The sequence below is a fragment of the Gossypium arboreum genome, chromosome 7 (genome assembly GCF_025698485.1).
Source record: "Gossypium arboreum isolate Shixiya-1 chromosome 7, ASM2569848v2, whole genome shotgun sequence".
Taxonomy (NCBI): Eukaryota; Viridiplantae; Streptophyta; class Magnoliopsida; order Malvales; family Malvaceae; genus Gossypium; species Gossypium arboreum.
This window is the reverse complement of record NC_069076.1, coordinates 72,778,317-72,791,417: the sequence shown is the minus strand read 5'-3', so window position 1 is coordinate 72,791,417 and position 13,101 is coordinate 72,778,317. Positions and strand designations below refer to the sequence as shown.

The 13,101-nt window shown below is 34.8% G+C and overlaps 2 pseudogenes; one reads left to right on the top strand and one right to left on the bottom strand.

The window, feature by feature from the left end:
- The first annotated feature begins 595 nt into the window (after window positions 1-595).
- On the top strand, window positions 596-5,469 carry LOC108476349 (mitogen-activated protein kinase homolog MMK2-like; annotated as a pseudogene).
- Window positions 5,470-5,646: 177 nt separating this feature from the next.
- LOC108476356 (probable polygalacturonase) overlaps window positions 5,647-13,101 on the bottom strand; it is a 54,751-nt pseudogene continuing 47,296 nt past the window's right edge.

The following is a 13,101-nucleotide window of genomic DNA, read 5'->3' as shown; positions in this document are numbered from 1 at the left end:
TGAAGGTTCTAGTTTTGCATGACAAATTGCAAGCCTGCTAGCACTCCTGTAGCACTAGGAAAAAAACTCTCAAGCAACAGTGATCATGATCGTGTGGATGAGAAGAGATACAGAAGTCTAATTGGTGCCTACTTAACTTGACGCAACAAGGCTAGACATCATGTATGTTGTTAGCCTTCTATCGAGGTTCATGGATTGCTACAATGTAGCTCATTTCAAGGCTGCTAAAAGAGTCTTAAGGTATGTCAAAGGGACCTTAGGACCTTAGGCTATGGTGTGAAGTTTGAGAGAGCTGAAGAGCTGAAGTTGGTTGGCTATTCAGACAATGATTGGGCTAGTTTAGTTGATGATACGAAGGGTACATCGAGCTACTTCTTCACTCTAGGTTAAGGTGTTTTTAGTTGGAGTTCTAAGAAGTAACAGACAGTAGCTCAATTCACAATAGAGGTAGAGTATATTGCAGTTGCTACTGTTGTTAATCAAGCCATTTGGCTTAGGAAACTTTTAAGTGACTTAAATGCTAATCAAGTGGAAGCAATAGAGATCAAAATTGACAATCAGTCAGTTGTTGTAATTGCCAAGAATCCTGTATTTCATGGTAAGATCAAGTATCATTTTGTGAGAGAGGCAGAGTTGTGAAAGGAAATCAACTTGATCCAGAGTTGTGAAAGGAAATCAACTTGATCCATTGCTGCTCGGAGATTCAGCTCGCAGACATTTTGACCAAGTCATTGGCTGTCACTAAATTCGAGTATTTGAAGAAGGAAATTATAGTTATTGCTTTGTAACCAAGGAGGAGTGTTGAAAGGTAGTAACAATGCAGCAACATGCAAGTGACCAAGCAACACAGCTGTAGCATGCAAATGGCCATGGATACTTGCACAAGCAAGATTTGTTTTTTACCATGTAATTGAACTATATGGCATTTTTGCTTATTCAAACACAATGTTTTTGTTTTTTGATCTTTAGTTTCTGATTTAAACTCAACACAGCAGAAGGGGAGTAGGAGGAGCCATGTATTATGAAATGAAACTTTTCTCTTAACCTATCTTTTCTCTATTCTTTACTCATATTTCTCTCGGTTAATGGAGGGAGGGAGGGAGGGAGGGAGGAATGGAGGGAGGGGGGATTTTATATGGGTGCCGGCTTAGTTCGGTAAAATAGCCTTAGCTTTCTGATTTTAACTTTTATTACTGTAGAAAGTCTTTCTTTATTTTGGGTTGGAGTCGGGCATGTCAAGGGAGTCAAGCTATGGGCCAGGGGCTCACAGCATCAAAGGAATACCAACTCATGGTGGACGCTATGTTCTATACAACGTTTATGGTAACCACTTCGAAGTTTCCAGGAAATACCTACCTCCTGTTCGCCCCGCCGGCCGTGGTGCTTTTTGTATTGTCTGGTAAGATCTTTTTTCCCCTGCTAACTTTGTTTCGGTTTAAGTTTCTAGTTTGATTCACTTCCTGTTTATTTCAATTTCTGGGTTTGTTTTAGTCTTAGAGCTTCAACATGATAGTTTTTCAAGAAGTCAATATGTGATCATTTTTCTTTTGTTAGATTTCAGTTTCATGATTAATAAGTTAGTTATTAGTATGAAATGAAAATTTTCTCTTAACCTATCTTTTCTCTATTCTCTACTCTTATTTCTCTTTGTTGCAATCATCGGTTAATGAGTGGGGGATTTTTTATATGGGTGCCGGCTTAGTTCGGTAAAATAGCCTTAGCTTTCTGATTTTAGCTGTTATTACTGTAGAAAGTCTTTCTTTATTTTGGGTTGGAGTCAGGCATGTCAATGGAGTCAAGCTATGGGCCAGGGGCTCACAGCATCAAAGGAATACCAACTCATGGTGGACGCTATGTTCTATACAACGTTTATGGTAACCACTTCGAAGTTTCCAGGAAATACATCCCTCCTGTTCGCCCTACCGGCCGTGGTGCTTATGGTATTGTCTGGTAAGACTTTTTTTCCCCTGCTAACTTTGTTTCGGTTTAAGTTTCTAGTTTGATTCACTTCCTGTTTATTTCAATCTCTGGGTTTGTTTTAGTCTTAGAGCTTCAACATGATAGTTTTTCAAGAAGTCAATATCTGATCAGTTTTCTTTTGTTAGATTTCAGTTTCATGATTAATAAGTTAGTTATTACTATGATCAAACAGGCTAGGTAGTCCCCCGCGCCAACCCCCCTTTAAATTACAATTTTAGGTTTAGTGCACTGTAATCAAACTTAAGTATATTACCCGGACTGAGTGTTAGACAAGGGTATGTGGCTAATACAAGTATTTTGAGGACCATAATTTCATAGCCATGTCGTTGTATATGGATACTAGAGGAAAATGAAAACTCTTGGTAATACAGTTTATAAAATGTATTTGGCAGTGTGATTGCTTTTGATGAAATTAAGCTGCCAAATTCTAGGGTTCCATTGAAGTGAATAACTTTAGGTTCCGCCTTTCAGGCTGAGAAGATTGAAAGAAAGTTAACATTCTGTTCATTTGACTTACTGTCTATTTTGTTAGTAACAATGTGAGGCTAAGATTTGATTTCCCTTTCTTTTTCTCAGTGCTGCTTTGAATTCAGAGACATGTGAGAAGGTTGCTATCAAGAAAATTGGTAATGCATTTGACAATAGGATTGATGCTGAAAGGACATTGCGAGAGATCAAGCTTCTTCGTCACATGGATCATGAGAATGTAAGTGCTGTTTTGGTTTCATAGTTCCCATGTTTAACTTTTTGATGGACGTTTCAATAATGTTGTTTTAGTCGTAGACTCCTAATTGTTAGGCTTCTTGCTTGTATAAGGTCAGGTTTCTATGGCTAAACAATATCTATATTTTGTCCCTATCTGTGTATTTAGAGGGATTTGGGCTAACCTTTCTGTTGATTTGAGTTCCTTGAGAAGATTATCTGTTAACCCTAAATTAACTTTTAACCTTTAAGGACAGGCTAATCTTATGATATTGTGCATGAACACTATTTTACCTTTTCATATTAGAAAGCACTATCTAACCAGGCTTCTCTTGAATCTTATAAAATTTCTTCTTATCAGTCTTTATATGCTTCAATGAAACTTGAGCACATTACATTTTGCCATGTGTATGACTATCAGAATTCCTTTTTCTGGCTTGGCTAATGCTTTTATCTTTGCAAGTTTACGGCCATGTTTTATGTTGGTTTCTTACTCTTAGGTTTGGTTAACAACGTTCCTTCACTTGTTGTATATGCATATTAATAATGGCATGAGACTACACTGAAGTAGTAATATCTGGTTGTGGAATTATAGTTTGATTGGTCAGTCCCTTTTTTCTTCAGGTGATTGCCATCAAAGACATCATCTGCCTCCATGAGAGGAGAACTTTAATGATGTCTACATTGTTTATGAACTGGTGGACACTGATCTTCATCAAATCATACGATCTGACCAACAATTGACAGATGATCATTGTCGGGTTGGTATCAAAAGCATCCTCTCATTTAAATATATAACAGGATCTTCCTACTGTCTTTTGTCATATTTAGTTAGAAACATCAAATGATTTATGTTTAGCTGTCTGGAAGCTAGAACTATTGTTGATCATGCAGTTTCACTCTTGCAGTACTTTCTATATCAGATTTTACGAGGGCTTAAGTATGTACATTCAGCAAATGTATTGCATCGTGGTTTAAAGCCCAGCAATTTGCTTCTGAGTGCTAATTGCAACCTTAAAATTGTGGATTTTGGGCTTGCAAGTACGACATCCGAAACTGACTTTATGACAGAATGTATAGTCACTTGTTGGTATCTGGCGCCAGAATTACTTCAAAATTGTTCCGAGTACACTGCTGCAGTTGATATTTGGTCGGTAGGTTGCATACTTGGTGAAATGATGACCAGGCAACCCATCTTCCCTGGAAGAGACTATGTGCATCAGTTGGGGCTTATCACAGAGGTATTTTACAGAATTTCTCACTAGAAACTACAAGAAACCTCTTTAGATTCTCTTTTAACACTGCATATTTGTCGAACTGTGAATATCTTTTACTTGCATACTACCATGCCATTTGGTATATGTTTTGGCCTGTTCCCCTTTGACCTATGGTTGTAAGATTCTGAGATGTATTTTGCTTCTTCGGTGAAACTGCATTATCTTGTATTTTAACAAGGTCAAACCAGCAATAGTCAGGGCCATCCAAGAAATGTTACCTCGGATCTGAACTAGTAGTTAAATGATTGAGCATATAGATTGTAAGGTCTAATACAAAATCAAAATCTCCAAGTAATGAGTATATGATTGTCTAAAAACTTGCTTTTTAACTCATTCTCCTCCTTTACCTTCGGTTTCAATTCTGTCAGATCGATATGGACTCTGCATTGACATCCTATCTTAATTTATTTGTGTTTTATTAGTGCTGGTATCCGATTGACAATTATGGCCTAAGAAAAACTGTAGATATTTTTCCAAAGGTGTAGAGCAGTTTATTGTTTCGATAGAAGTTGAACAAAGTATGCTCAATTTCTACATGATTTCCTTTCTCTTGAATAGCTTATAGGTTCACCTGATGATTCCAGCCGTGGGTTCCTTCGAAGTGACAATTCCAGAAGATACGTTAGACAGCTTCCACAATACCCAAGGCAAAATTTTTCTGTTAGATTTCCTAACATGTCACCTGGTGCTGTTGATTTGCTAGAGAAGATGCTTATCTTTGATCCGCATAGGCGCATTACAGGTATAACTAGTTGCTGAATTCTTACATGTATTTCATAATTAAGATTCATATAGTTCTAAGCTTGTTTTAAGCACAAGTTGCTATGTTGTGTTAATTATTTTACCAGCATCGGACAATTTGCACGATTCTTATACTCAGAACTGAATCATCCCTTTCTTTATCCCACCCGTCGCTCGCCAATTTTCCTTCTCCACCACCCTAAGGCCCTTTCTTCATTTGCTGGCAACTTTTTATTGTTTATTGCAGTCGATGAAGCTCTATGTCACCCGTACTTGGCACCTCTTCATGACATCAATGAGGAGCCTGTATGCCCAAGGCCTTTCAGTTTTGATTTTGAGCAGCCATCTTTTACTGAAGAAAATATCAAGGAGCTCATCTATAGAGAATCTGTAAAATACAATCCAGACCCAATTCATTGAGGATCATTTGTTGTATAGTGTACCTAGTGCCTTGTGTTTGCTATAATATCATGTAGAGGCTCATCAGTCCATTTGTGCCTTGGTCTTGAATACTCGTGAACAGAATAATAGTTTATTCCACTTTCAATCCCTTGTTGCTCATCAGAGTGAGCTTTGACTCCTAGTTGGAGGCTTGTTAGAGAGATTAGTTAATCCGGCTGATGATGCTATTACCAGTTCATTCTATCTTGAGGAGTAAACCAGTAATATGCACGCCTGGAGCATGCATTTAAGTCAAAAGTCATGTAGGTTTTCCTTGGTACAGTAATATACAATAAGGCTTCATTGCACTGATCTGCTGATTCTATAACTTTCCAGTCTTATGATGAAACTTCTTTTCTTTTTTCTTTATTTGTATATATTGGTTACATCAAGCTGGCCCCTCCTGGAGTTCCTTCTGATTATGGTCTGTTAGCTATCTCGTTCAATTGGTGCTATCTGGTTTTGTTTTTCTTGAAGTAAGAAAGTTGTGTACAAAAATTGGTGTGTCTTATGCTGTGAATGGTGATTCTTGTGATGTTGGTATTACCATTTCTAATGCAATTTTACAGGGATAATCTATATAACTCATCACTGTATGAGAATTTTACTTTATTATAATATGATGCAACTTGTCATAAGATAATTATGAGAACCTTACATGTAACAACCGACTTAGGTTTTACTTTAATGGATTCAATCACATATGATTGACCCTATAGGTGCACGTTTTGAGCACCACTCTATCAATTGACAAAGGCTCGGCCGGAAAGTCGCAAGCTGTGATTTTCTTCTGTCCTTGATCAGGTAATAGGTCACATGGCCGAGGACTAACTCCACTTGTGATCCCCTCAACATCAGTGTAAGTCCATGGCACCTTCTTTGCTTTAGCTGCCATTCCAATTGTGACATTGGCTATGCAGATTTGAGTAAATGGATCACCCTCGATGCCTTCCAATCTGGCCGCCATCGACACGTTATGGGCCGTCTTTTATAACTGATCCCTTGAATCACTGGCAATGCATTGGAATCGTAGTGATTATCAGCATGTTTATAGTTCCCGCTCATCCAAAGCACCCATTTTATAGTGTGCAAAGACGATCTTTTCACGTAAATGTCTTCGGCTCTGACATTCTGGATTCTGCTCGACATCTTGCTTCCCAACGCGGTAGTGGCACTGTAAGGAGAAATGCATGTCAGCCTCCTGATGACCAACTGTTTGGTGGGCATCCCAAATGAAATCCCATATTCATCCCAACCACTCTTCACTGCTATATAGTCATCCCCTGAGACTCTGTAACTGTCCTCAATCCTAACATTGGTGCAAGAATCTGATCATTAAAACATGTTAGAAAAACAAATACTAACAAGAAGTTGACGACAATTTAATGTTCTGAAAAACATTGCCGGGTTGTTTTTTTTTTTGTTAATGCCTGGATTGATGCCATCAGTGTTAGGAGATTTGACAGGAGAGAGGATTGTAATGCCTTGTATAAGAATGTTGCTGCATTATTATTATCATCGTCGTCATCATCCTCATCAAATAAATAAAAACCAAGAATTAATCACGTTTCCCATGTCTTTTTTTTCACGGGAAGGGATGAGATTGAAGATAGCATAAAATGGTTTACCTGCTATAAACTGGATTAGCATTCCATGATGGGGAGTTAAGAAGTACATAGACTCGATTAGGTAAGGCCGGGTGTATTTCAAGTTTCCCTTGTGGAATTTTTGCCACCAGAATGAACCTTGACCGTCGGTAGTACCATTGGCCGCTAAATCATTGACGGGAATGATGGGGGAATGATGGTGTGATTTTTTTTTTATTTGGTATAATTACACATTTAAACAATAATATTGAAATATTTTATCTATTTAATTTTAATTCTAAATAATACAATAAATTTAACTCTCTAAATTTACAAATTTAATCAATTTGAAACATGGAAAGACAACGACTGCATAATGATTTGTTTTTAGACCTTTGAATTTAGACATATTTGGAGACGTTTTAAAAGAAAAAAACTTCATTAGGACAGTGTTTAATGAAAATGGTCATGATTATAATGCAAAAAAGGAAAAGTGTAGCAATTTTCTTTCAAAGACTTTCACCACAAACAATTATGATCATTACTTTAATTGCACTATTTAATTTTTATAATTTATTAATTTAATCATTAATTTAGATATTAAAATTTTTTGATAATAATAATTGGATAATTATTTGATACTCATAAGGTAGAATTTTTTTAACTCCACAAGCATGATTAAGAAGTTGACAAGTGTCCTTAATTGATACTTAAAAAAAGTTTTTTTCCTCACGTGTGTTGCACATTTAAAAAAGAAATAAATAAACAATATATAACGTATTTCATTTAAATAATATTTTATAAATCAAAGAAGTTAGAAAAGAAAGAGAAGAGAATAAATGGATAGACAAGTGACTTCGATCCTTAAGGGTTTTCCTTATGAGTGATGAGAATCGAGGGAGAAGAATAATGAATTATTGCGATCGAGGCAGGAAAAAACAATTGTGATGTAGACTAGTTAGTGACGAAGGGAAACAAAAGAGGCGAACTGTAGCAGCAACATTACTGCAAAAGGATGTAACGATCTGATTTGTAGTGGTGTCGAAAAATATGATTTCGGAACCCAATTTTCGTAAACAGAGTCCATAAATATAAAATAAGAATATTAACGAAGTTATTATGAGAATATAATAATGTTCGGCTAAGTAATTTAACTGAGAAAATAGTTAATTAAAGCTTAAGGATTTAATTGTAAAAGTCCAATCGCTATTAAATTTTAATTAAGAAAAAGCTTGGGGACTTAGATAGCTATTATCCAAAAGACCAAAATGGTAAATAAACTAATATTAAATTATAGATAGTGGATGATGATGATTGTCCCACTTATTTTAAATTATAATTAAATTATGTATATTAATATGTTATTAAAACTAATTAAACTAGATTAAATTAATTAAGCTAAGTTAATTAAGGTATAATGATATTGTAGTGGAAAGAAGGATGATAATCTTCATCTTCTTCCACTGGTTCTTGAAGAGAAAAAAAAAAGAAAAGAAAAAGCTTGAAACATCTTATTCATTCGACCATTGATTTTAATAAGGTAACCAAACTAAATTTCTTGAAAATTTTATAGATTAATGATCATTGGAACTTGATTTATCTAGTCCATGTATCAATTTGTTAAATTGTTAAGCTTTTAGCAAGTTGTCATTGTTGAAAAATTATTGATTTAGGCTTGAATTTGATAGATATTAAGCTTAGATTATGTTAATGACTACATTGTAAAGTTAAATAAGCTTGTTAGTTAACTTTGTAACATTAGAGACCAAATTGAATAAAATTGAAAAACTACCATGAAATTATGTTAGGAATAGAAAGTATAGTGTTCCTAATGAAAGAATGTGAAATTCGATTTTGATCCAATGCTAAATATCGAAAGATAAACATATCCTGAGTATAGAGACTAAATTGAATAAAATACAAAACATGTGTGACTTTGTATTTGGATGTGGATTAAATGAAATATGATATTGTTTTATTTATTGAATGATTTATCATAGCGAAAGACGATGCTGGGCCGTCACGAGAGAAAGGAAATGCAAGAGTATTGATGAGTAGTTGAATTATCAGTTTGTACTTTCATGATTCGAGTAATATATAGACATACATGATTGTGGCAGTTTAGCTACTGAGGTAAGATGATTAATTTTCTTATAACTTGATTTGTGATTGGTGAAAATGAAAATTTAGAAATTGGATTAAATTGAATAAAATATAAATAAGTAAGATATAAATTGATAAATGCCTTATATTATGAATTGATGATAGAAATGATTGGAATAATGGAGTGGAATATGTGATGATATGAATTTGATCATAATAAGTTATATGAATTGATTTGGTTGACAATATTGAATGATATTGAATATTGGGAATTGGATTGAACTAAATTGTAACGCCCCCACACCCGAGACCGTCGCCGGAGTCGAGTATGAGGTGTTACTAAGCTTAGTTTAACATTTTTAGAACTTTGAATTATTTGTTTCTACATTCACAGCTTTTAAGCTACTTGCATCACAGTCACAAGAAAAATCATATCTCGAGTTACGAAACTCGAAATTAAGATCCGTAAATTTTTCCTGAATCTAGACTCATAAAAATATCTACTAATTTTTTTTCTAGAATTTTTGGTTCGGCCAATTAGTACAGTTTATTAGTTAAAGTTACCCCTGTTTCAGGACTCGACTGGTCTGACCTCTGTTTACTACGAACCACATTTCTCTCTGTAAAAAATTCATATGACTATGAGGTTTGTTTATACTAAAACTAGACTCAATAAGGATTCTGAGGATATAAAATACACCACCTAATTATATCTTTACAATTTATGGTGAATTTCTAAAGTAGGAACAGGGGATTCAGAAACTGTTATGACTCTGTTTCACTAAAATTCAAATATCTTCTAACATATACTTCCTTTACTTGTTTCATTTGTTTCATGTGAAACTAGACATAATAAGCTTCAATTTGATATGTATTTCACCACCAAATTCAATTTATATGATTTTTAGTAAATTTTCAAACTCGCATTAGTGTTGCTGCGGTATTCTGTTTATGGTAAATTTCATCCTTTTTATGAGTTTTTATGCACTAAGTATCTTAATAGTTTTCCTTAACATCAAACATAATCTAAACTAACCATTTTCATAATTTATCATTATCAAGCATTTCCTCAACCATTTCACAACCATACCATAAGATCATTTACACAAAATGGGTATATTGCTATACATGCCATACTTAAATTTACAAGCCATTTACCAAAAAATCTTACGGATAGTGTGGTGAGCCTTCGACCTATCCCGACTCTGAAGTGGCTTGTCCAAAACTACAATGAGTAAGAAGGAGGAGTAAGCATAAATGCTTAGTAAGTTTATATGCAAATAATAAGTAACATAACAAACAGTTATACCGGTCAACATTAGCATACATCACTAAAACACATATCACATTTTAATCATTCTTCATCATCTTATTACCTTATCGTGGTTGTATCAATACTCAACCCGAGGGTTAAATACATACCTGTCCAAAATATCCATTTCATATCACTTACCAATATGTCTCTTTACATCTCGAAATTTTCCTCCATTTGAGTAGAACTTTACCCGTTGAACACATCGGAATATAATTCGGATACATGGATAACTTGCACATAAGTGCCACATATTCAATCAAGCAATCATGTAACCCGCCCATAAGCGAACTAGGACTCAACTCAACGAGCTCGGGCGTTCGCATCCATAAGTGAACTCGGACTCAACTCAACGAGTTCGGATGCCTAGTTACATCTCACGAACTCGGACTCAACTCAACGAGTTCGGACATTCGCATCCATAAGTGAACTCGGACTCAACTCAACGAGTTCGGATGCTCAACCATCCTAGTGACATGTCACTTGTATCCTAATCTATTCCTAAGGTTCAAACGGGCTTTTCCTCGAACACTTATCCTTGCCGTCTTCCGTAGAATGCCAAATCAATACTCGGTAACAATTATATTTAACAAGTAGTTCACATAATTTACATATTATTTGAAATTAACCACAAAGCATACATTTCATAATAAAATTCAGCATAACACATAATTAATATCAATAACTTAAAAATAACAATTATGCTACATTATTTACACATGAACTTACCTTGGTACCAAAATACAAAGATTTTGCAATTTAGTCCACAATCTTTTCTTTTCCTCGATTGAGGTCGATTCCACGTCTTTCTTGATCTAAAATAACACATTTAGCTTATTTAATACTCACATTATCAAATTAATCCTTAACTCAAATTTTGGCAAAATTACAATTTTACCCCTAAACTTTTGCATATTTACATTTTTGCCCCTAGGCTCTGGATTAAACTTTATTCCTTATTCTTATGTTTTACAACATGCTGATCACTTTTCTCTTCTATGGCAACATCAAATTCTCACTCTAACATGTACTTGTGACTATTAGGTATTTTTACCGATTAAGCCCTTTTACTCGTTTTTGCTTAAAATCGAGTAGTACAAGTTGTCTAACATAATTTAAAACTTCATATTCTATCATAAAACATCAAAATTCACAAATTTCACCTATGGGTATTTTTCCAAATATAAACCCTAGGTTAAATTATTGCTAACATAAGCTTTATCGAGTTACCGGGATCTCAAAAACGTAAAAATTATTAAAAACTGGGCTTAGAATCACTTATTATGGAGCTTGGAAGCTTGAAACAAACCCTAGCTATGGAGAACCCTTGAAATTTCGGCCTAATGAAGAAGATGGACAAAAATTGGCTTTTAATTTTGTTTTTAATTCATTTTAATAACTAAATGACCAAAATACCCTTACTACTAAACTTTCCAAAAATTCCTTCCATGTCCTAATTTTGTCCATGAACTTAAAATTGGTCAAATTGCTATTTAAGACCTCCTCATTAATATTCCAAAACAATTTCATACTAAAAACTTCTAGAATGCAAGTTTTGCAACTTATTCGATTTAGTCCCTACTTTCAATTTAAGCACTTTAGGCATAGAATTTCATCACGAAATTTTCACACAATCATGCAATCATATCATAAACATCAAAATCATTGTAAAATAATTATTTCTATCTCGGATTTGTGGTCACGAAACCACTATTCGATTAAGCCCTAATTTAGGATATTACAACTCTCCCCTTTTAAAGATTTTCGTCCTCGAAAATCTTACCCAGAAACAGTGTGGGTATTGGTTTCTCATAGTTTCTTCAGTTTCCCATGTAGTCTCTTCTACCCCATGCTTTTGCCACAACACTTTCACAAGTGCAACACTTCTATTTCTTAGTTGTTTGACTTCTCGAGCTAAAATCTTAATCGGTTCTTCTTCATAAGTCTTATCCGGTCGCAGTTCAATTTCTGTCGGTGAAATTATATGTGAAGGATCCGAACGATACCGACGTAACATAGATACGTGAAACACATCATGAATCTTTTCTAATTCGGGTGGTAACGCTAGCCGATATGCTACCGGTCCAACTTTTTCAATTATTTCATACGGTCTAATAAAACGCGGACTTAACTTGCCCTTTCATCCAAATCTAAGGACTTTCCTCCATGGAGACACTTTCAAAAATACCTTATCACCAACTTGAAACTCAATGTCCTTTCGCTTTAGGTCCGCATAAGATTTACATCTATCTCAAGCGACTTTCAAACAATCTCGAATTATCTTCACTTTTCTTGATTTCTTTTATTAAATCAACTCCATAAATCTGATTTTCCTTGAGTTCATCCAATACAAAGCGTTCGACACTTGCGACCATACAATGCTTCATAAGATGCCATTTTCAAGCTCGTCGATAGCTATTGTTGTAAGCAAATTCTACTAACGGCAAATATCTTTCCCAACTTCCTTGAAATTCCAATACACAACATCTAAGCATGTCTTCAAGAATCAATTACTCTCTCGATTGTCCATCGGTTTGTGGATGAAAAGCGATCTTGAAATTTAACCGTACCTAACGCGTCTTGCAACTTTTGCCAAAACCGCGAGGTAAACCTTGGATCTCTATCTGAAATAATCGATAATGGTATTCCGTGTAATCTAACAATTTCTTTAATATACTGATTCAGCCAACTTGTTAAGAGAATAATTAAATGCGTCTTTGGGATAAAATGAGCCGACTTAGTTAATCATCAACTATTACCCAGATGGCATCTTTCTTTCCGAGTCAATGGCAATCTGAAACAAAATCTATAGTAATCCGATCCCATTTCCATTCAGAACCATAATAGGTGGAGTAATCCTGAAGGTACTTGGTGTTTAGCTTTCACCGTTGACAAATTAAGCATTTGGACACAAACTCGATATATCTCTTTTCATTCCATTCCACCAATACATTTTCTT